The 23,466-nt window shown below is 41.2% G+C and overlaps 2 long non-coding RNA genes and 1 other non-coding gene across 3 annotated transcripts; 1 reads left to right on the top strand and 2 right to left on the bottom strand.

The window, feature by feature from the left end:
* Positions 1 to 179: 179 nt before the first annotated feature.
* On the bottom strand, positions 180 to 19,968 carry LOC131828609 (uncharacterized). Its single transcript, XR_009352513.1, has 3 exons — positions 19,838 to 19,968; positions 18,303 to 18,360; positions 180 to 404 (listed from the first exon to the last, which is right to left on the bottom strand). It is a non-coding gene; the product is annotated as an uncharacterized LOC131828609 (long non-coding RNA).
* Positions 19,733 to 21,205, top strand: LOC131828608 (uncharacterized). Its single transcript, XR_009352512.1, has 3 exons — positions 19,733 to 19,825; positions 19,965 to 20,124; positions 20,290 to 21,205. It is a non-coding gene; the product is annotated as an uncharacterized LOC131828608 (long non-coding RNA).
* LOC131831042 (small nucleolar RNA SNORD88) lies at positions 21,052 to 21,141 on the bottom strand. The gene has a single exon (XR_009353557.1). It is a non-coding gene; the product is annotated as a small nucleolar RNA SNORD88 (small nucleolar RNA).
* Positions 21,206 to 23,466: the final 2,261 nt, after the last annotated feature.

Genomic DNA, 23,466 nt, shown 5'->3' with positions numbered 1-23,466 from the left:
GTTACAGTTAATGTGAGTGTATGAATTTAGAGTTCACAGAGCTTCCTTACAGTTTTCATCTCATTAAAGACTATTTATCTGAGAGAGAGCGAGCGAGTGGGAAGGAGAGGGACAGGCGGACTCCTTGCTGAGTGCACAGTTCAGTGGGGCTCGATCCCACAACCCTGAGATCCCACAAACCTGAGCTGAAATCAAGAGTCAGACACTTACCTGACTGAGCCACCTAGGCACTCCTCTCATTTGAGAATTTTTAAGAAATGTAAAGGGGAATATTAGCATCATGTAATAGATGATGAAAAACTGAAGCCCAAAGATTTTGCTTGTTCAGTCGCACGAGAGTAAAGCCCCGGTAGGCCGTATGTTGTGCTTCTGTGAATTCTGACAATCTTCACATTGGTTACAATCTGAAAGGAGAAAAAAAAGAGGGGGCATTTTATTTTTTAAAATATTTTATATTTACATTTATTTTTATTTTCTGTATGCTGTTCAATTCTTCCTAGTTGTAAAATGCTTATGTTTTACATTTACATTTACATAGTTGTAAATTGTTTACATTGAATTCAATTTTCTAACTCAGCAGGAGTGGGTCATGAAATCGACTTAGTGGATCAGAGTCAGCAAACTGAATAGAAAAGAAGGGAACAGAAGAGATGAATGTGTACCCTAGTAGGAATAAGTACTGTGTCATTAAACATTTGTAACTACTATGTCACAGTCAAAAAAAAGCTTGAAGACACTGCTTAACCCCGTGTTCTCAAATAACAGGGTACAGAAAAATCATTTAGACCTCAAGCCCAAAGGATTCAGATTAAGCACATCTGGACTGAGAAGCAAGAACAAATATGCATTTTTAGAAGGACTGGAGGCAACTTTGAAGCAGGTGGCGGGCGGGGGGGGCAGGGTGTGTGTGCTGCTGCAGAAACAAAGCACTTTTACTGTACATGCGTGTCTTCTCCAGAAAGTTCCCAATATAGCAGAAGAGACATCCGTTGGCAGCAGAAAGCCACCTCAGTACAAAAGTGCAGGGCTAGGTGGCATGCGCCCACAGATTCCAGCCACGTCCTCATGTCAGTCTGCAGATCCTTCCTAGACCTGCCTCCGTTCTTAGAAATCAACTTACTGGGCCAGCGACGTGTCTAAGAGTGGTGACAACCATGGCTAAGATCTTATCTCTTATGTGGTTAAGTGGCCTATATGACGTGAGCTGGTGTCGATATGTCCTGAAGTGCTCCTTGACCTTGATTATTCTTAACACAACTACAAATACTCTTACTAATTACTACTGGACCACGAGGCTTTCGGCTTTGTGCTTGGCATTAGAGGGAAAACAAAGATGACTGCCCCAGAAGTCATCCTAGCCAGCCACCACCGCTATCCCATCCCAAAACACAGAAAGCAAGAAAGTGGTTCAGCAAATATTTTCTTTGCTCTTCACAGAGGTGCCTCATAATTTTCAGATACCAGGGAAATGGCTTATAATCTGAGATGATGGGATTATACCCTCTAACTCCACCCTTTTCTTCCTCCTTTCACACAGCCAAAGGACACATCGTTCATGCCCTTAAGGAAATACAAATTCTACTGATCCTGTTATCATGGCATCACAAAATAATGTGCCATCCTAGAAACCGCATTCTCCAAAGGGTCTTGAGAAATACATAAAGGACTATTTGGGTCTATGCTGCAGTATTAGCCATGAGTCCATTTAGGAAGACTCCTGATTTATAGATATTCCTCCCAGGTGCTAAGCGAAAGCAGTCTTTGGATTACAGAGAGGCTCAAAGCCCTCCCTCATTCACAAATCACTTTAGGGTAGGCCACTGGGTATGACTAATGGGTTCAAAGACAACTAACTTGATCATCTCAAAGGATGTTTGTCAAAGGGTTTAACTAGTTAGTGTTAGGTAGTGGGACTGGGGATGATTTTATTTTTTTTCTTTGGTAACTTTGTATTCTTTTTCTACACTAAATATGGATTACTTTTACAATTGGGAAAAATAACAATTTTGTTGGGGTGCCTGGGTGGCTCAGTGGGTTGAGCCTCTGCCTTCGGCTCAGGTCATGATCTCAGGGTCCTGGGATCCAGCCCCATATGGGGCTCTCTGCTCAGCAGGGAGCCTGCTTCCTCCTCTCTGTCTCTGTCTGCCTCTCTGCATACTTGTGATCTCTATCTGTCAAATAAATAAATTAAATTTAAATTTAAAAAATACAATTTTGTTTATTTTTTTTACTGATAATAAAAATCTCAGATCAAGTAGAAGACTGACTTCTTCACCATGCTTCAAAGGAGTTCTAGATGAAAGCCACAGTAAGTATTCATGTTTTAAGAGGAGGGAATTCCAACAGACAAACACATGCTCTCACTGTTTCCACAAAAGCAAAGCAGTTTTGCCAACCGTTGGAAACATGATAAAATCATAGTAAATAAATCGTAAACAAAATATGTTCTATTTGTTCCATAACAGTATAAAAGGATGTTATTTTAATCCAAATAGAAAGGCTTCACCATCTAAACCCAAATAATCTAAGGCTCCCATTTCCACCCTAATATTTTTAATATGGTATATCTAAACGTTTGGGACACCCTCTTCTATGGGCATTTGAAGAGGAGTGTGCTCTGTGGAAGCCATTTTGGCATGAGTGTTTCTGACTTTGGAAGAGCTTCCCATGTATCTAACTAGATATTATTTAAATAATAGACAGGCAGTCAAAGATCTTGAATAAGAGGATGTCTGCCGTGAAATCCTCTGGAGATGGTCAACCAAGGCGCCCTCCACTCAAATGTTACCACTATCAACTTTTTTTTTTAAAAGATTTTATTTATTTATTTGACAGATGGAGATCACAAGTAGGCAGAGAAGCAGGCAGAGAGAGGAGGATGCAGGCTCCCTGCTGAGCAGAGAGCCCGATGCGGGGCTCGATCCCAGGACCCTGGGATCATGACCGGAGCCAAGGGCGGAGGCCTTAACCCACTGAGCCACCCAGGTGCCCCACCACTATCAATTTTTTTAAAAGGTCAGGTGCTATAGAGAGAAGCATTTAGGGGAGGAAAAAAAACCCAAAGCAAAAATATTTAAAATAATCATACCTCCTTATTTTGAATGTTTACTGAACAGCAGGATAGAAAAAGTCCATGCTGACATTTTTTCACCAAAGCATTGTCATCACCAGAAATAGAAGAAACCTCAGAATCTGATCCAGAACTTTGGAAAAGTACGGAAAATAGAACATCACAGAAGAGATCTGAAATGATAACATTCTAAAGATTTGGGGGATGACATTTTTGTCCACACTAACTGTTTTCACTGATAGTACTGAGCAATGCTGACTTTAAAATCTGTTGGGTTTTTTCTCTTTTTCATCGTAACTTAACAGACATCATTGCTCCACAAGGCAACTCCCATGCAGGTGGCTGTGACAGAGGGGTGTTTGGTTTAATTCAGGAGCCTATTCTAGGGCTCAGAGAATAACCGGATAGGGCTGTGTACAAGGGGTGTATAGCATACACCACGTTACTTACCCCCAAACCCATTCAGCCACTGTAACAGAACCAAAAATTTTAGCTGGGCACATAGTCATGTAGCTAAGATGACTTTTCCAGCCTCCAGCACGGCCATGTGACTAAGTTTTGGCCAATGAAATATAAGTGGAAGCATTGTTTGGGACTTCCAGAAAGTCTCCTTTAGAAGTGAGGGGAACAGGGGCACCTGAGTGGCTCAGTGGGTTAAAGCCTCTGCCTTTGGCTCGGGTCATCATCTCAGGGCCCTGGGATTGAGCCCCGCCTCGGGCTCTCTGCTCAGCCTGCTTCCCTTCCTCTCTCTCTGCCTGCCTCTCTGCCTGCTTATGATCTCTGTCAAATGAATCAATAAAATCTTAAAAAAAAAAAAAAGTGAGGGGGACAGCGATACCCAAGGACACAGACCAGGAAGTGGGGGAGCTGGACTCCCAAACTCCTACACACTAAGGACAGGGTGAGATCGTGTGGACCATCCACAGCAGAGTCTGGCAAGCTTAGGTCTACAAGCTAAGAATAATTTTTACCTTTTTAAATGGTTGAAAAACAATCTAAAGACAGTTTGGGGGCAATTTCAGGGTCTATAAGTAACAGTTCATTGGCACCCAGCCACATTCATTCACTTACATGTTACCTCTGGCTCCTTTTACAAGCAGACAGAGCTGAAGAGCTGTGACAAAGTTGCCATGACCTACAAAGCCTAAAATACTGATTATTGGGCCCTTACATAATAAGTTTATTGATCCCCAACCTAGAGAAAGGGAGGAGGTAGGGCGCCAAGAGGGTGTGCGGCTGGGTAGGGACAGTGCAACTCTGGCACCCATTCTAGAAGTTCAAGTGGGCCATGAGATGGGGTGTCTCACCGCCTAGTAAAATCAGCTGTTCATCAATATTTGTGCCCTTGGCAAAAGAAGATGTAAGTATAGCCAATAAGCACATTAAAAAGATCCTCAGCACCAGCAGTCATCAAGGAAATGCAAATTAAAACCAAGATGCAATATTACTACACACTCACTACCACGGCTATCATTAAAATGACTACATATGGGTGAGAATGTGGAGGAACAGGAACTCTCAGATACTGCCGCCGGAAAGAGAAAGTGACACACTCTGAGTAAACAGTTTGGCAGTTTACTCTAAATTTAAGGATCCACTTACCACGTGACCCAGGTGTTCTACTCCTAGGTATTCACCCATGACAAATGAAAACACGTGTCCAAACAAAAGCTAGCCCCAAATGGGAAACAATCCAAATGCCCATTGCCAGTGAATGGATAGACAAATTACGGCGCATCCACACAGCGGAATAATACACAGAAACAAAAAGACACCAAGTACAGATGCATAAACAACATGCATGAACCTCTAGACAACGCTGAATGAAAGAAGCCAGACCCCAAATAGAATACATTCTAGTCATGTCCCCCACTTTTTGAAAGTTTGTGTTACACTTCTTTGCTTTTAGGAAAGACCCACATGAGTACCTTTTTCCACGAACCCAAAGAAATCCAGAAAGGATATTCACTTTCATGGAAGAGGTGAAAAGCAAAAATAGCATTCAATGCTTGTTTTTTAGCAAGCTGTTAACAGGGGCAGCCCATACCCCCGGTAGCAAGAGCGGCCCCGCCAAGTTCCCTCCCCGAGAACTATACTCGGCATCTCAGCATCAAGCTACCATACCTCTGAACTGTGTCTGTGAGCATTTTCTTTGTCCTGATTTATTTTGTGCCTCCGTTAGCAAGATGCATCCTTTTTTGGGTCTGGGAACTCAAGCAATCTTCCTTATAAATCAAAGGTAAATGCTACTTTGCTTTATACCATTTTGGCTTATGAAAGAGTTCAGAAGAATGCTTTCAGATAGTGGGGGAAATCCATAACTATAATTGTTTGAAATTCTAGGAAAGACAGGCTTATTCCACATTGATAGGTCATCTCAGGGGTGTTACTCCCAACAGCTGCTTGGGCCAGAGACTTAGGTGGGGGAGGACTTAGAGGGAAAGAGCACATGGAGACGTTTTAGGGTAATGCTAATGTTCTATATCTCGATTGTGGTGGAAGTTATACAGGTGTGCATTTGTGTGCATTTCATTATATGAATATTAGTAAGTTTGTTTTTAAAAAAGGGTGCCCATGTCCTCAGGACCCATTAACAGGGAGGAGCACTGATGCTGAGTAGCACTGTGAATCCATGATGCCATAAGAAATCCACACGGCAGAGAAGAACAGAGATGAAAAGCTAACTTGCCAGACAGAGATTTTTCTGCTTCTACAAGGAAGTAGTCTCAAACAAAGTCCTCTTTGTGGGCTTCTAGCCATGGGGCATCTTTGAGCCATGAAAGGCCCAACTTTAGTCCTACATCAAGGGTTGCAAAACTCCTGGAAGTGAGACCTTTAATACTTGGACCTCTGGATTTCTTTAAACTGAATAAAAATTATGCATACCCTCTTATTCAGTTCCCCCAAAGGTACCAATCAGCCAGTTGCCCACTTGGATTCTTCAACTGGCAAAAGAAACACATTGACCAGCACCAGAAATGAAGTCAGCTCGTTTGATCTAAGTTCCTGCAAGAAACCTGATCCAGCAAGGTAACCGGACCCAATCAGCTGGAAGTTCAGGATGGAGTTGCTGGCAATTAAGTTGGCTTTAGTCTCCCCAAAATCAACGTGGTCATCCTTCCTCATCAGAAGCATAGTTGCTCAGAGTTGAAAGAGTAACATTCCAGCCAATCTGAGGCATAGGGACAAAGTTCAATAAAATCAGCATCTGCATTCTCCTTTGAGGTAAAATATGGATGATGGAGAGGTTGTGCTCTGGCCACCGAATTTGTGGAGACAGGCAGAATGGTTTTATCTGGGGATGGCAGATGGAGCGGACAACTCTTAAGGAATAACAGAAAAGCTTCTCTGAGGCTCCTTCCACAGGAAGCCTGAAGCAATAGAGACAGGATTGTTGAGGGAGCAAAGGAGGGAGTCAGGTAACAAAGCCATCTGTTTTTGCAAGCCTTAACAGAGCAGAGAGGGGGAAGGCCACTTCATTTTGCCTCTCAGTGGAATTAGAATTAAAATTTTTGTTTAATATCCATTTCAGATAACAACCAAGATAAATCCCTGAGGGAAATCACAACAGAATATAAGAACCCTAGGGAGTATCTGGGTGGCTGAGTTGTTTGAGCATCTGCTTTCTGCTCAGGTCATGATTCCAGGGTCCTGGGATCGAGCCCCATGTCAGGCTCCCTGCTCAGTGGGGAGTCTGCTTTTCCCTCTCCCTCTGCCCCTGCTCTCCCTCATGCATGCTCTCGCCCTCGCTCTCTCTCTCTCACAAGCACTCTCTAATAAACATCTTTAAAAAAATAGAACATAAAGATTCTAGTCCTAAGACAATGAGACAGGTAAGGAATACACCTTTGAAGAAAGGTACTTAGGAAAATGGGAACAAGAGGGAAATTTATTTTTGATCTAGGTTCTTTGAGCCAATTATGCAAGTCCAGGATAAAGAGTGGGAGCCTTATCAGTGAACTGTGGTGGGTGGTAGGAAAGAGAAGAAAAGGGCCTTAATGTCAAGCCTCTCAGGAGGCATATAACTGCATTAGAGAATGGAATTTATAAACCTACAGATTCAATCTATTCAGTGTAGAATTCTACTGGCAAGGGTGTCAGGTCCTGGGACAAGTCCTCAGAAGTAGCCAGCAATGAGTGAGGAATTTGTTCATTATCAAAAGAGGCCTATGGAGACCCCTGGCAGTATGCAATGCGCAGTATCAGAATGGGAACCTCAGAAGCGGTGTCACAGAAGTGGAGTGTCAGAGAAGCGTCAGAGAAGTGGAGGCCTGGGTCTGGGTCTGATGTCTGTTAACTGCCATAGCCATCTTGCTACAGCTTGAGGCTGACATCAGACTTACAGACTTCCCCACACAATACGAAAGATGGCAGAAAGCGCTGGAAAGAGTCTGTGTCCTTGATGACATCATGAGGCCTGTGAGCAGAGACAACCAACCCTGAAGGCTGCCCTGAGGTTGGACCCAAAATAAAAATCCCGCTAATTATACCAACCCACCCGGTGCTGTAATCTAGGACTGTCCTGTACCAATTAGTAGGAAGCAACTGTACATCCTACAGACTCACTCAGACAGGCAGACGCAGTAAGTGTCCCTGTTATTCAAAGCTTGCTGGTTGCACGTACTGAAAAACACAACAAACCTTCACTACCATGAAAATGTGCTCGGGAAGATAAACACCCTCTCCCTACAATTTTACCATAGGTATATAATCTTTAAAAAATCATATCTAAATTTGCCTTTAAATTCAATGCATTAAATTACAGGTAAGTACAGTTACAGAAGGGGGGGAGAACCACTTAAAATATTAACGAAATAATGTTCCATTAAGTCATCCAAAAAGCTAAATAATCTCAAATTTGGTTATAAAAATTAGTTTTACTCTTGGGGCGCCGGGGTGCCTCAGCTGGTTGAGTGTCCAACTCTTGATCTGGACTCAGGTCTGGATCTCAGGGTCTTGAGATGGAGTCCAAGGTACTACCGTGCTCAGTGGGGAATCTGCCTCCTCCTTCTCCCTCTCCCTCATCCCCTTTCCCCTCAAACTACCTCTCACTCTCTCAAATAAATATTAGTCTTATTCTTAAAATTATAGAGATTCTTTTCAATCTGGAGGCTGAATCTTGAAGGTCCCTGACTCAGTTTTCTCCAATTCAAGGCTTGAGTTTCTCATATTCAGTGTGTATATTAAGCTTCAAGGAGGGTCTAACCTGTGTCCCAGTGTGGTCTTCCATAACTTTTTAAAAGCATATATATATATATATATATATTTTTTTTAACCAGTAATTCTTATTTCACTGCCAAAAGGAAAAATCAAAATCTAGTTTCTTAAAATATTCGCAAAATATATACACAATTTAATCCAGTATTGAAACTCAGAATGAATTACCAAATACAATCGACTTCTTCCCATATGTTTCCATCCCCACCAGCCATCATCTCACACCTGGGTGACTGGTCTTCTCACCTGTCCTCTGCCTGGGTCCCGTCCTTTCTTCAACCTCAGCCAAGGAGATCCTCTTAAAACTCAAGTCCAACTTCAAGCCTCATTTCCTCTTCCTCTCTCCCCTGTAGCCATCCAACCTTTCTCCTACCTTTTTCCTGAATATTCTCTCCTGTCAGAGATCCTCGCACATTCTAACCCTTTTATCTAGGGAACACTTTTCTTCCTCCTTCACCTAGATAACATTTAGTCGGTCTTCAGCCTGAGCATCATTTTAAGACTTTCCTAACATAGTCAAATTCTCTTGTTATACAGACTCTCATATAACCTTGCTTCACCCTACTACCTGTTAAATCTGCATTTTGATATTTCTGTGTGGTTGTCTGGTTACTGGTGATCTGTTACACCAAACTATAAGCTTTGTGAGCAGGGGTTTTATCTATTTTTACTCAGCATTACATGCCCAGTGTTGAGCACAGGAATGGGTGCTCTATACATGTATTAGGTGGGAAAAAAAAAAAAAAAAGGCGAACATTTTATCTCATACACAATAGTCCCAAAAGAAACACAAACCTTACCATTTGTTTGTTTTTCCTGTTTTTTTTCCAGTGATCAAAGGAACTCTGATATGGAATCTGTGACTAAAAGATTCTTCCTTTAAAAACATGTAATGAGGGCGCCTGGGTGGCTCAGTGGGTTAAAGCCTCTGCCTTCAGCTCAGGTCATGATCTCAGGGTCCTGGGATCAAGCCCCGCATTGGGCGCTCTGCTCAGCAGCGAGCCTGCTTCCCCCTCTCTCTGCCTGCCTCTCTGCCTATTTGTGATCTCTCTCTGTCAAATAAGTAAATAAAATCTTAAAAGAAAAAAAACATGTAATGAGAAGACACAGGTGGATTTCTCAGCACACACACATTTTCAAGGCTGGTGGGAGACTATGGATGGCATTAAAAGATAGTACCCAGAATGTAAATGTTCTATTACTTGTGACCACAGGATATCAACATCAGCACCATTTCCTTCTCTGGTCACTGGAAATAGCTTCATCAGGTGAGGAATTACTCAGCCTCCTGCTTGCCCCATTCTCTGAAGCTGACATCCTATGCATCATTTGAACCCTAGTAGAGACTAGAATCCTATTCAATCTAATTTCAAAGTAATAATACCAACTCTAGAATTTCATTTTCTCCTTTTTATTTTTTTATTATTTTTAAAAGATTTTATTTATTTATTTGACAGACAGAGATCACAAGTAGGCAGAGAGGCAGGCAGAGGAAAGAGGGGGAAGCAAGCTCCCTACCAAGCAGAGAGCCCAACTCGGGGCTTGATCCCAGGACCCTGGGATCATGACCTGAGCCAAAGGCAGAGGCTTTAACCCACTGAGCCACCCAGGCGCCCCCATTTTCTCCTTTTTAAGGATGAGTTAAGACTTTCCTGAATTCTATTCTTGTGACACCAAGAAAGGCATATAGGAGTGGAGGGTTGGAGAGTAGGGAAACAGTTGCTTGTCCACAAATATTACATTGGAAGAACTGGTTTAATCTTAACATCTTAGAGGAAGTGTCCAATGGTTACAAAATCTCTCCTCTGGGAAAAACTGCCTTCATTTTCATTTTCTGAGCCTTTTCTTTTAAATTTAATCAGGTTGTTTTCTTTTTAATGTTTTTGTAAAAGCTTCTACTAAGGCAATTAGAAGTTCCAAGGCAAGGTCTCTTAATCTACAGTGATGAACAGGTATTTAGGGATCATGAAATGCTTGAAAACATATGCTAAATTTTGACTTATGTTTGGAAGTGCATTTTTCTGGAGAAAGACTCCAGACTTTATGTCAGATTCTATCACCAGCACCTAGTAGAGTGCCTGGAGTGTAAGAGATGCTTAGTAAAGACCTGAGTAAGAGAATGAGAAAGAAAATGAACAGATGCCCCTAAAGATTCTAAGAAGGAATGACTGGAGAAGTAAGTTATCTGATACCAGAAAAACAATGGTGTTACAGAAGCCAAGAAAGAGAAGATTGGTGAGAAGAGAGTGGTTCAAGTGTCATTTGTTGAAGAAAGGTCAAGTCAGATAAGATCTGGAAGTGCACAGTGGATTTAGAAACAGAGTGTAGTTGGAGACCTTTGCAACTGATAGTTTCAGTTGAGGTAAAATATTGCAGTTGGCTGGAGAATAAATAGGAATACAAAGTAAGGAACAATGGATAGAGACAAGTCTTTCATAAACCATGTCTGTCACGTGAAAAAGTGCTCAGCATCACTCGGCATCAGGGAATTACAAATGAAAACCACAGTGAGATACCACCTCACACCAGTCAGAATGGCTAAAATTAACCATTCAGAAAACGACAGCTATCGGTGAGGATGCGGAGAAAGGAGAACCATCCAATACTGTTGGTGGAGAAAGGAGAACCATCCAATACTGTTGGTGGGAATGCAAGCTGGTGCAGCCACTATGGAAAACAGCATGGAGGTTCCTCAAAAAGTTGAAAACAGAGCTACCCTACGGCCCAGCAATCACATTACTGAGTATTTATCCTAAAGATACAAATATAGTGATCCGAAGGGACACATGCACCCAAATGTTTATAGCAGCAACGTCCACAATAGCCAAACTATGGAAAGAGCCCAGATGTCCATCAACAGATGAATGGATAAAGAAGTGGTATATACATACAATGGAATACTATGCAGCCACTGAAAAATAAATCTTGCCATGTGCAATGACGTGGATGGAACTAGAGGGTATTATGCTAAGCAAAGTAAGTCAGTCAGAGAAAGACAATTATCATATGATCTCTTTGATATGAGGCATTTGAGAAGCAGGGTTGGGGGAGGTCATGGGGGAAGGGAGGGAAAAATTGAACAAGATGGGACTTGGGAGGGAGACAAACCATAAGACCCTTAATCTCAGGAAACAAACTAAGGTTCCTGGAGGGGACGGGGTTGGGAGGGAGAGGGATGGCTGGGCTATAGACTTTGGGGAGGGTATGTGCTATGGTGAGTGCTGTGAATTGTGTAAGATTGATGAATCAGAGACCTGTACCCCTGAAACAAATAATACATTATATGTTAATTTAAAAAATAAATAAACCAGGGGTGCCTGGGTGGCTCAGCGGGTTAAACTGAGCCTTCAGCTCAGGTCATGATCCCAGGGTCCTGGGCTCGAGCCCCGCATTGGGCTCTCTGCTCAGCAGGGAGCCTGCTTCCTCCTCTCTCTCTCTCTCTCTTTGCCTGCCTCTCTGCCTACCTGTGATCTCTGCCTGTCAAATAAATAAATAAAATCTTTAAAAATAAATAAATAAATAAACAAACCATGTCTGTGAAGAAGATACAGAATAGAGAATGAGGAGTTCCTATAGGAAGGTTTTATTTTTTTAAGATAGAAGAGACTTGAAAATACCTAAATGCCAATGGGAAGGAGCCATTGATCAGTAAAGAACACCTGCACTAGGAAGCAGGACTGGGAAGGGAGCCAGAGTCTTTCATCAGAAGAGGGTTACTTTTTCCATTGTGAAAGGAGGGAAGAACGAAGACTGGGTACCAATTAAGTATGTTTGATGGTTTGGCGGTACTAATTTGAGAAAGATTCCATCTTATTGTTTCTATTTTCTCCAAGAAAAGGAGAAGTAAAATAATCTGCTGAGTGAAGGAGTACAGGGATTGGTGGACAGAATGGGGACGGTCTTGGGTGGGCAGAAGTTTAAAACAGCTCCTGTGGAAAATGGGAAACAGGGAAGAATTGCCAGGCAAAGTCATGAATATAAATTTGTTGGACTACTAATGTTCTCCAACACTTTTCTTTTCTCTAGAAAGTCTTTTAAGCAGAAAAGGGTTTCTAAGAAAAATCCCTACTTCACTAGAGGCTATCTTCTCTCTTGAAATTGCGTAACTTAAATTCAGGTTCAGAATCATGGTGAAGATAAAATTTCCATATGTAGTACATACAGAAATTTTGGTGTACTTAATGTTAAAGATAAGAAGTCACTGGTATCATCTTAAATACATAGAAAATAAAAGTTTGCCTTTTAAGTACCTGAGAATGGCAACAGGCAGGGTTTTTTTGTACAGGGAACCACCAAAGCCCTAAAATAACTACTTAGAGGGCTACACAGGTAGGCCCAGTAACTGAAGCAATCTGCTTTCAAAAGCTTGATCCTGTCCCTTAGAGCGGTAACACCAGGGTCAACAAATCCATGACAAAAAGAGGACACCTAGAGTAAGAAATCCAGAAGAAAAAACAGCGAGAGTGACTGTTTCTCAAAACAGATGGAGGTGGGGCGCCTGGGTGGCTCAGTGGATTAAAGCCTCTGCCTTCGGCTCAGGTCATGATCTCAGGGTCCTGGGATCGAGCCCCGCATCGGGCTCTCTGCTCAGCAGGGAGCCTGCTTCCTCCTCTCTCTGTCTCTCTCTCTGCTTGCCTTTCTACCTACTTGTGATCTCTTTCTCTGTCAAATAAATAAATAAAATCTTTAAAAAAAAAAAAAAAAAAAAAAAAAAAAAAAAAAAAAAAACAGATGGAGGACTCTCCCTCCTGTCTACCCTGTTGCAGAAAAAGCCAAGTTCAGTCTCTCAAGTTCAGTAGTTACATGGTCATCAAGTAGAGGTTATTAGTCATGTCCAACTCCCACATGGATAAATATTCTCTTTAGTTCTCCAGTCCCTCTGGCTACAGACACCCAGAAGTAGCTGAGGGCATTAAATACTCAATCACTTTACTTCCCTCTATGCTTCCCAGCTTGGCTTGAAACTTAACCAGGAGGGTAGTTACTGAACCAAGGGCTAAGGTGAGAACTTTCAACACTGTCCAACTAGCCAAGCCCATTCTCGGTCCCTAAAACAGCTCAGCTGTCCAAGCATGGAAGCACAGAAGACAGCTGATTTGGAAAGTAGTCTAAAGTGGTCATAGAGAGCATGGTTTCTGGGGGCAAACTGCTTGGGTTCATATTGTAGAGGTACCACTTAGTAGATAGAAATTGTGTTTTAGTTTTCTCATCTGCAAAATGAAAAGAATGGTAATGCCTATCTCATAGGGCTGTTAGAAAGATTTAGAGAAGTGTTGGGAATACAAGTATACAGTATATGTTAGCTACTATTATTATTTTTAAAGATTTTATTTCTTTGGCAGACAGAGATTACAAGTAGGCAGAGAGAAAGGCAGAGAGACAGAGAAGTGGGGGAAGCAAACTTTCTGCTGAGCAGAGAGCCTGATGTGGGGCTCAATCCCAGGACCCTGAGATCATGACCTGAGCTGAACGCAGAAGCTTAGCTCACTGAGCCACCTGGTGCCCCATGTTAGCTACTATTATTACTTCTGACCTACAGTTGGGTTTTCTTGAAAATGTTTAACAGAAGGACAAGAGTGCAAGAGTGCAGTGGTTGGAGTGATGGGAAGTGAAAAGGAGAAGAAACTGGTAGGGAGAGTAGCAAAGTCAAGGGCCTGAAGTTCTTGAAGTTCAAGTATTGATGCATTGGAAGTCATTCAATTAGGAAGCTGGGGAGATGGGCAGAAAGTAGAAGAGTTTATTTTAAGGTTTTAAGGGTGAAATTGAACATAAGTGATGACAAGGTCCAGGAAATGGGTGGCTTTATAGAAAAGGCAAAGGTCATTGAATTTGAGAAGTTCAAGCAATCAAGAGACCAGGATATCACCTGGTTACCACATGGCTTAACATTGGGTCTTTGGAGAATGCAGCGAATGAATGAGAATGACATACATGGACAGAAAGCATCTGAAAGCAATGCAGCCTGACTGTGAGCATGCATAAATATCAGAACTGAAAAGAAAGAAAGCCAACTTCTCCTCATGGTCCCAACTGAGGCTAGTTGGTACAAAAAGACCACAGAGCCAAGGACGCTAAATATTTACATCGCTTAGGAGTCCAGTACAGTGATAAACTGTCCTGCCCTATGTTAATACTGTTCCTATTAAAAGACACAGACACCAAATTATTTAGAATGCTTCCTCAAAGGAGACTGGCTATCCAAGTCATCACAGCTCTATGAAGCCCTTTTCCCCCTTTTAACATGCTCTCCAGACCTCTAAAAGGATCACCTGTGTCTCTCTCTACCCTATACATACTTTCACCACTGTACAGGTCATCCTTCCTTGCACTTATGTGTTTGAATGTCATTCTCATATAGGTACTTCCAGGGTTGGCCAGGTGTAGTGAGTGATCTTTTCATGTCTTGTCTCTCAGCCCTGTTTATGCATGCATTCCTAAATGTCATTAGTTAAACAAGAGACTTCTTACAATCACCAAACTAGAAGACAAAGCATAAAAAGAATTTTCCGCTTATGAAAATGAGTCATCAACCCTTTAAGTTCTAACTATAAAGAAAGATTTGTGGGGTGCCTGGCTGGCTCAGTCGGTGGAGCATCTGACTCTTGATCTTGCGGTCACGAGTTCAAGACCCATGATGAATGTAGAGATTACTTTAAAAATTATTTTCTTAAAACATATAATGTGTTAGTTGTTTCAGGGGTACAGGTCTGTGATTCATCAGCCTCATATAATACCCAGTGCTAATTACAACACATACCCTCCTTAATGTCCATCACCCAGTTACCACATCCCTCCACCTCCCAAAATTGATTTTTTAGTAAGTATTAGAAAGGAGATGCAGTATTTCTTCACCAACTTGCAGCATATTATTTCTAAACAATCTCTATTAAAATAAGTCACAGTTGAGGGGCGCCTCGGTGGCTCAGTGGGTTAAAGCCTCTGCCTTCGGCTCATGTCATGATCTCAGGGTTCTGGGATTGAGCCCCACATCGGGCTCTCTGCTCAGCAGGGAGCCTGCTTCCCCTCCCTCCCCCGCTGCCTGCCTCTCTGCCTACTTGGGATCTCTGTCTGTCAAATAAATAAATAAATAAATAAAATCTTAAAAAAAAAAAAAGTCATGGTTGAAAATTCAAAGGGAAAAATCAGGATTTGAAGAATAAGGTTGCTAAATGAACTTGTAAAATCCTTAACCTTCAAAATACCAAACTAATACAATAATGAATTAGCAACATTCCATTTGTATTCCTTCTCTAAAAACTTCTGAGAGATTTACTTGCCCTAGTGTTTAAATGTGATACTTACACATATACATTCACTTTTGCTATAGGTAAACAACCAGAGAACATTTTAAAATTTTGTTTCTAGTTTCAAGTATACCATGCCTGATTTTATTATTTTGATTTATATTTGTTTTATCCAAATGTCAGATTTTCCAAGTCATACATACTTGATATAAATTCTTAAACATGTGGAGAAAATATACAAAACAAGATAAATGTATCCTAAGATTTTATCCTAGATGAAGTCATATGAAATCACAGCTGGCAGGGAGTGGGGGAGGTTGGCAGCTCAGGAAGAGGGCATTTAACTGTGATTTATTTATAGGAAAGCAAAGAAATGGAGGGGAAAAAGAGATGAAAATAGTAGAAATTTTAAAGAAAAAGTTTTTTGAGGTGGTACAAAGCATTACTATTAGGTACTTAAAAAAAATTCTTCAGTTATTGAACTCAGTGAACATATTTGTCCCAAATTTAATGATAAATATCACTCCTCTTTCAATTCTCTAAAACTGTAGAGGAATAAGCCTTTAATCGATACACAGAAACTTTCATAAAAACCTCATAAAATGTATTATTCCATTTGAACTAGTAATGTCTTGTGGGCCCTTGGTCTTACTCTTCTTTGAGTTTGGGGCTTTGAGAAAGGATACACTGACACATCCTATGCAAGGGAGTAAGTATTAAGAGAAGTGAAAATTACTCCCTCCTCATTATTGCACAGGTTGTGACTTACAAAGAATAAAAACTGTTTTCTATGAAAAGGTGCCCTGAGAAAAGCAAATTGACAGTGGAAATTGAGAAAAGTTAGTGGTTAATGTTCATCCAGTAACTATATGCTGTAATATGATGGAGAGCTTTATTTTAGTGGCAGAAATGTTAGTAGCTATGTAAACTTTACTAGTTACTTATTTTAGTCTTTAAAAGTTAAGTATGTAGGCATATAGTTTTTCCAGAATTATGTAAGGAAAATAATATCTATAGTAATATTTAAGGATTTAAGTTATTTTCAACATTCTAGATCTATCCTTCATGAATATAAAATAAATGTCTGTACCTTCATGTTTAGAAAGACCATTGTGTTGTTTCAAGGTAAGATATTTTTTGTTGATTTTTCAAAATCCTTTTTTTTTTTTTTTAAAGATTTTATTTATTTATTTGACAGAGAGAGATCACAGTAGGAGAGAGGAAGGGAAGAGATCACAGAGAGAGGAAGGGAAGCAGGCCCCATGCTGAGCAGAGAGCCCGATGTGGGACTCGATCCCAGGACCCTGAGATCATGACCTGAGCCGAAGGCAGCGGCTCAACCACCTGAGCCACCCAGGCGCCCCTCAAAATCCTTTTTTGATGATCCTTCACATGTTGGCTTTTCTGGCCACAGCAGAACATTTAACTGATTATTACCAGAGAATAGTCTAGAACTCTGCAATAATTACTGTGTACCCTTTCTGGTTCTAAATGAAAGTACAGACCTCATATCAAATAACATTATGCCAACTTTTGTTAAAATGAAAATCTCTATATAATTCATCAGTGTTCCTATACTTCTGCTAGTTTAAATAAGTTTGATGCCTTGTTAAAAAATTGATGCCAGCATGTCCATTTTTTCTATATCTCTTCAGAGAACAAATGTACCACACACTTGATGACAATCAATAATGCACAGAAAAAATATTTGGAAACAAAGACCACTGTTGCATTGTTGATACTGTTCTGTTTTATGACAAATTCAAGTCAAGCATAACTTTTTAGGAAGTTGTATTTGTAATGTAAAATTAAAATTTGCTGAATCCATTCATCAAATATTTACTGAGCATTTACTACATGCCAGGCACTGTTCTGGGTACTAAAGATTTAGAAATGAAAAAGACAAGAATGGTTCCTGCTTTTCCAGGGCCAAGAAGCTTGTTTTATCTTGAATCATTCATATTAAAAATATATATAAACCAGCAATAAGACTGTCACAAATGTCATAGAATTGGGATTGAAAGGAGCTCAGAGATCATCTACTATGTTATCAATTCCAAGATGCACATTATTTTACATTTTGACACTGTAAAATCAGCCACATCTTTCAATGTGGTCAGACCAGGCTGCACTCAGGGAGAGTTGTCACTGCCTGTGTATGTGCATCAAAACTCACAGAACAGTGTTGGAGGCTTAGAAGAAAATATGGGAGACAATGGTGAAGGCACTCTTAAGGATTCTTGATGATTCACAATTCAGTAAAATATAATAGTTAAAAGTGTTCATTGCTTATAGGAGAGGAAAATGAAATTCAGAGAGGGTAAATAACCTGCCCTAAATTAGAATGCAGGGTAGGTAGTACGAGTCCAGGTTCTAACTTCTATTCTTATTCTTCTACCAATGTCTTCTGATATATGGAAATAAAGGCTCTAGAATATGGCTCCAGTTTTGGGACCATGGACAAGGAACTTAATCCCTCTATGCCTCAGCTTCTCCACTGTAAAAAAATGAGTTTAACAGATCAACTCATGATACTGTATTGAGTAAGAGAATGTATATATAGGACTTAACACAGAGTTTGGCATATAGTTGGCGCTCTGTAAAACTTAACTGAGATCAAAATTTACATTTGGTAGGAAATTTAAAGTGACCAATTAGCCTACAAATATTGCTCACTATATGAAGCCCACATCTAGTTATTTGACTAAAATACTGAAAAATAAATAGAGTGGTCAAATGTTTGAACTGATTAATACAATAAAAATTTCCACCTTAACAATGCTTTGTCCAGGTCCATATGGTACTGTGCCAAGAACCCAGTAGATCTACCTGCAAAAAACCATACAAAAAATAAGAATTGACACCAACTATGATTGTCAAGTTACTTAGGACTCCACTGTGTTCAAATGCATTTATAAATACACTCTGAAACAACAAGAACAAATATTCAAATGTTAAACAGTTCATTTATTTTTGCTTTCTATAAAACACAATTACAACCAGGTATATAATACTTGTACAACAACCACAAGTTTTGGAGGTTAAACTTGATTTGGTCCAAAGAGTGAGGGTACTAACTGTTCATAATCCATTATTAATTTATATTTTGTAAAGCATTTTCTCTTTCATTATCAATTCAGTGCCTTGCATATAGTATAACTATAAAAGCATATCCCAGGTACTTTCCAATGTCATTTTGTTTTCTGTTCAAACAATGGCATGTTTAGAGAAGGAGTACATGTCTACATTTCTTTTTTAAGCCTTTCTGGTCAGCTCTTCTAATTTTGGAAATTTAAGTGAAAATCCAAGTTATGGCACACTATGTTTTATAGAATCAACTGTTTTTGCATATTTGTTTCTATATTTTTGTTATAAAATAACATTCTATATGTATAGTTTACATTGAGTTCATTACATATTTCAGACAAATTGGTTTTAGCTGAGATTCTGAATGCAAAAAATACACAGTTAAGCACTTGAAAAGTAGTTTTAACTACTGGGAAATATTAACCAATCAACTCACATTTGTTCCTGTCTCACCTGAAGACAAAATCTATGGGCCACTCTGCAAAGAGAACTAACTGAAATGAATATATCTGTATTTAGAATTACTGTATTTGCAGAAGCCTCTTGCAATTAAAAGTCTTATCATGGGGTCCAGTTCTGGTGTCCTGCTGTTTCACTCATGACAACTGCACAGTACCAAAGTGCGACAATTCTCTATTTTAAATATCAGCATATTTTCTCATACCAGTTGTTTTAAGAATGCTTTTGTTAAAAAATCTCACAAGCACTAACTTATTATCCAAATTTAAACTTTAAAAGAAAATCAACCCAATGTTCAACATGAGAAGTATCCCTATGAATTCTGAAACTTAAAACCAACAGTTTAGTTTTCTTATGTTTGGGATTTTTTTTTTTTTTTTTTTTAACCAATCGCATACTTCACTACACACATCCTGGATAGTATTCGAAATCAATCTAATGCTGAGTATGGCTGGGTCAGCAGGGAAGACCCCTATGACCAAGTATGAGAGACCCATGGTAAGGTGCATCCGGCCAAAGAGACCGGAACCAGATTCCAATGAAGGCAGCGGCCTGAGGCTACCTGCACTTAGTGGGACGCCCCACACCTCTGCCGCTCCAAATTTCCCACCGCGCCCCACCTGTCTGCGTCCTAGCCTCTGCCCCGCCCCTTCCTCCGCGGCCAGCTTCCGCATTGCCCGCGCAACTCCGAGACTAAGCGGAGTGACGGAAACTACAATCCGGCACAGAAGAAAGGCCCAAGGAACCAGTGAGTCCCCACCCGGCCAAAAGGAGCGACTCCTCTAGAAAAACTTGGCGGCAAGTTAACAGGAAGTGCGGAGGCGCAGTTCCCAGGCCGTTTGGGGCACCTTGCCGCCCCAGTAATCTCATCTTTTGTTCTTTGACAGGCCTCCTTGAAGCCCCAACTCTGAGCGCTTTCCGGGCAGCTCTTGACTCGAACTCCACTGCGATCCCTGATGGCAGCCATCATAGTTACATCCGGGTATTTCGTGGAGTCGCCACCAGAGTCTCCCGGAAGTGACGCGAACGCGGAGGGATTTGCGTTCGGTGAGGTGAAGGGGCTCCGGAAGCTGGTCCCGTAGAGACGCTGGCGGTGGAGTTGTAGGGTTGGGCGTTTTGTTTACCACCGCCTACTTGTAACGGGTGTTACGTGTTATGTATTGTGCCCAACACCCGCTTTCCCGTGCCTTTTAAATCCTTTCTTTACAACAGGTCCAGGAGGAAGACATGGTATTGTTTCCATTATGGGAAAATTGAGGCCAGGAGAGGGCGAGTGATTTGTCTTAATGCATCTCGTCTTGGAGCTGACCTGATCCCCCAGTTTGTCTGTAGAGCCAGTGCTTTAAATTTCCTCCGTAATGCTTCCATTTAGAAAAACCCCCAAGCCCCTGGTGCTTGCAGCTGGAAGGCCACTTCTGCAAGGGCGTTCACCTTCAGCTCAGCGTTGTTGCCCATGGTGTAGGGCCAAGCCACAGCCACCGTGGTCTCTGCGGTGGACAGAGATCCGAACCGTGTGCCACGGTCACCATCGTTAACCGGGTGTCTTGCAATTTCTCTTGGTCTCCTGCCCCTTGACTCTGCACATGGAGGGTTCTTGCTGCCCTCGACCCCCGGTTAACTGAGGGAACTGGCCCTGACCGTGGGCGCTGGGAAACATTTTAACTCCTGTCAGGCACTTGTAAAGTCAAGATGCTCAAACGGCTCCAGGCCTGTCATTATTGGCAAATAGCCTCTGGCGGTAATAAAAGCCTGACAACGATTATCTTGGACTTTCCACCAAATCAGTTGTGTCTCCTGGCTTCTGTTCCTTTAGAATTAAGAACAAATACTTCGACCTTAATGTCACCGTTAACTATAACCAGCCATCAAATAATGAAGTGTGAATATCCACTTTGGTCATTTTTTTTTCCTTTTTCTTTTTTTCGCAGAGGCCATCAGGTGGGGAAATAGCCACACCAGCACCTCCCCAGAACAGAACCTCTCAGATCCCTAGGTGTCAGAGGTCTTAGGGGCACAGCGTCCTCAGGGGAGGTCAGAGCCCATGGCTAGATATCATGGGGGCGAGGTAATATTTTTGTAAAAACAAATTATGCATAGAAAAAATACATCAGAATTAAGAATGATAATATTTGAAGAGTGGCCGTTTAATTATTTTATTTCTTCTCTCTACTATTTATTTTACATATCTGCTACAGTTCTTTTTAATATAGGGAAATAAATTGACCGCAGTAAACCTTTCTTAGTTGCCTGCTATTATAATGAAGACAAAGGCATGTTGTCACATTTTGACAAATGACCATCTTTGATACAAACTACAGAAAGGAATTCTTTTCCTTGGCAAAGCGTTGTTTCTTGTTTTTGTTGTTTTTTTGTCAGGATATTATCAAAATACAAATTTGGTACAGGTGTTTTCCCCACACCTTTGTATAAAAATATTCCAATCAGAAGTTTTACTTCTCAAAAAAAGGAGGAGAGAGGGATGTGAGACACTTGACATTCTGGAGAACAAGTATAAAAAGCTACTTTTATTCTGCCTTCTTTGGGGTAGCTTTAAACAACTTACCAGTTTCAGATAAAAGCAGAATAACCACTCCTCTTTTCTATTTCTGTAGTCTGCTTCCACTGTTGCCTTTTAGCAACTATCAAGCAGTGGCACTACAAGAAATACAGTGAAAAGACAGAAGAGAAAAATGAGAAGGGATTGGGAAGGAAGAACATGTAAATAATGGAAAATGCTGATATTGGGGTTGAGGTAGCTTTGAAATTCTAAGGTAGCATGTAACAACCCCTTCACCCAAGTCCCTACAAGACCAGTTGCCCACTCAGACAGATTTGCATATATAATGTTCCCACTCACACATTGAGCACCCACTGTGATAATCCTTACTAAAATTTCAGCTTTATACTTATACAAATTAGACATATATTTTGACAAAACCTAGAGTGGCTTGAACAACAACAACTGTAAAGTAAAAGCTTATCGTTTTCCCTAGTATTCCCTCTTACCATATCATTCATTCATCCTATGATTAGTAGCATAAGTGGATATCGAACGGGAAGTGTTGCCTGCTACATTATAATACAACAGCTATGAAACTCCAAGTGAGGTCCTGACAAGATACATGTTTTCAAAGGAAATATCTTCATGTTAGTCTGGGCCTTCTAAAAAGCAGTTGTTAGCGTGACATTAAATGTGCAAGAATTTTATTATAGGAAACACTTATGAGAGAATGAGGAGGGAGCCAGGGAGAGCCATCAGATAGATGGAAGTTAAAAGCAGTGAAAGAGGTGCGGAGAGGTTGGTGGAATTGTCCTAGGCTGCTGTACAGTCTAAGGAGGATTTGGCAAGACTACTGGGAATGCTCAAGCCAAAATTGCCATGACCAGGAGTCCTCCTAGGAAGGAGCTTGCCTTATGATCTGTGCTGCACTCAGTCACTGGCCGGATCAGCCCATGGAAAGCCTGATCTTTGGTGCAAATGTGGAAGATTTCAGAGTATGGCAGCTCCTGGGGCCCTTGGGCAGTTTTGCTCCCTATATTTGGTAACCGCAGTCCCTAAATGGGCTTTTTCAATTATTGGCGCTTTTCACCAGTTTCAAGACTTAGAAGAAGATTATAAAAGAGGCGATTTCATGAGGAGGATTTTACATGGTTGTTGGGCTTCCTCATGCCCCTTCAAGTCTACTGAGTGGGGCTTCAGTGGCACTACTCAGGGGGCTTGATATGTGTCCCTTGAGTTTTCAGAATTACAGTAGTGCCTGACTCCCATCTGAGAAATCCCAGGGTAGGGAGAATGGGCCGGTAAGAAGTTTGGGCAGAGGCGTAAAGGAGAGTTGCTAGGTTGGAATCAGCTGTGACTTCCATAGTTTGTCCAGGCAAATGATGTTTGAGTGTTTCTTGTGCACCAAATATGTACCACATGAAAGAAAGAGCTGGCCTGGCGCTCTTTTGACTCTCGCCTAAAAGGACTTCCTGGAAGGGAAATGGGACTCCCAACAGAGGGCGCATGTGGTATGGATTATCAGAAAATCTGGAGCTACGGAAGGAGCAGTAACTGGGGAAATAGAATGTGTTGCCCATCTGGGATGACCAGCTTGCTCAAATTTGCTTGAAACTCTCCCTGTTTTAGTGCCCAAAGTCCCGAGTCTCAGGAATCCCTCAGTCCCAGACCACTCAGGATGGTTGGACATTCTGCCTGTCACAGGAGTTACAGTCAGAAGGCACTCCAGCAGAAAACCTCCAAAATCCACCAAGTCACCCATGAGAATAAAAGTCAAGTCAAAATATCAAGTAGGCTCAGACTATGTGAAGCCAGTTTATGATTATGTCAGTATTAAAGTGGATTTGGTCAGGGCATAATTGGAAAATGTGCTGGAGCAGGACCTTCTT

This window comes from Mustela lutreola, chromosome 4 (assembly GCF_030435805.1).
Source record: "Mustela lutreola isolate mMusLut2 chromosome 4, mMusLut2.pri, whole genome shotgun sequence".
Lineage (NCBI taxonomy): Eukaryota > Metazoa > Chordata > Mammalia > Carnivora > Mustelidae > Mustela > Mustela lutreola.
This window is presented reverse-complemented; position numbering and strand designations above follow the sequence as displayed.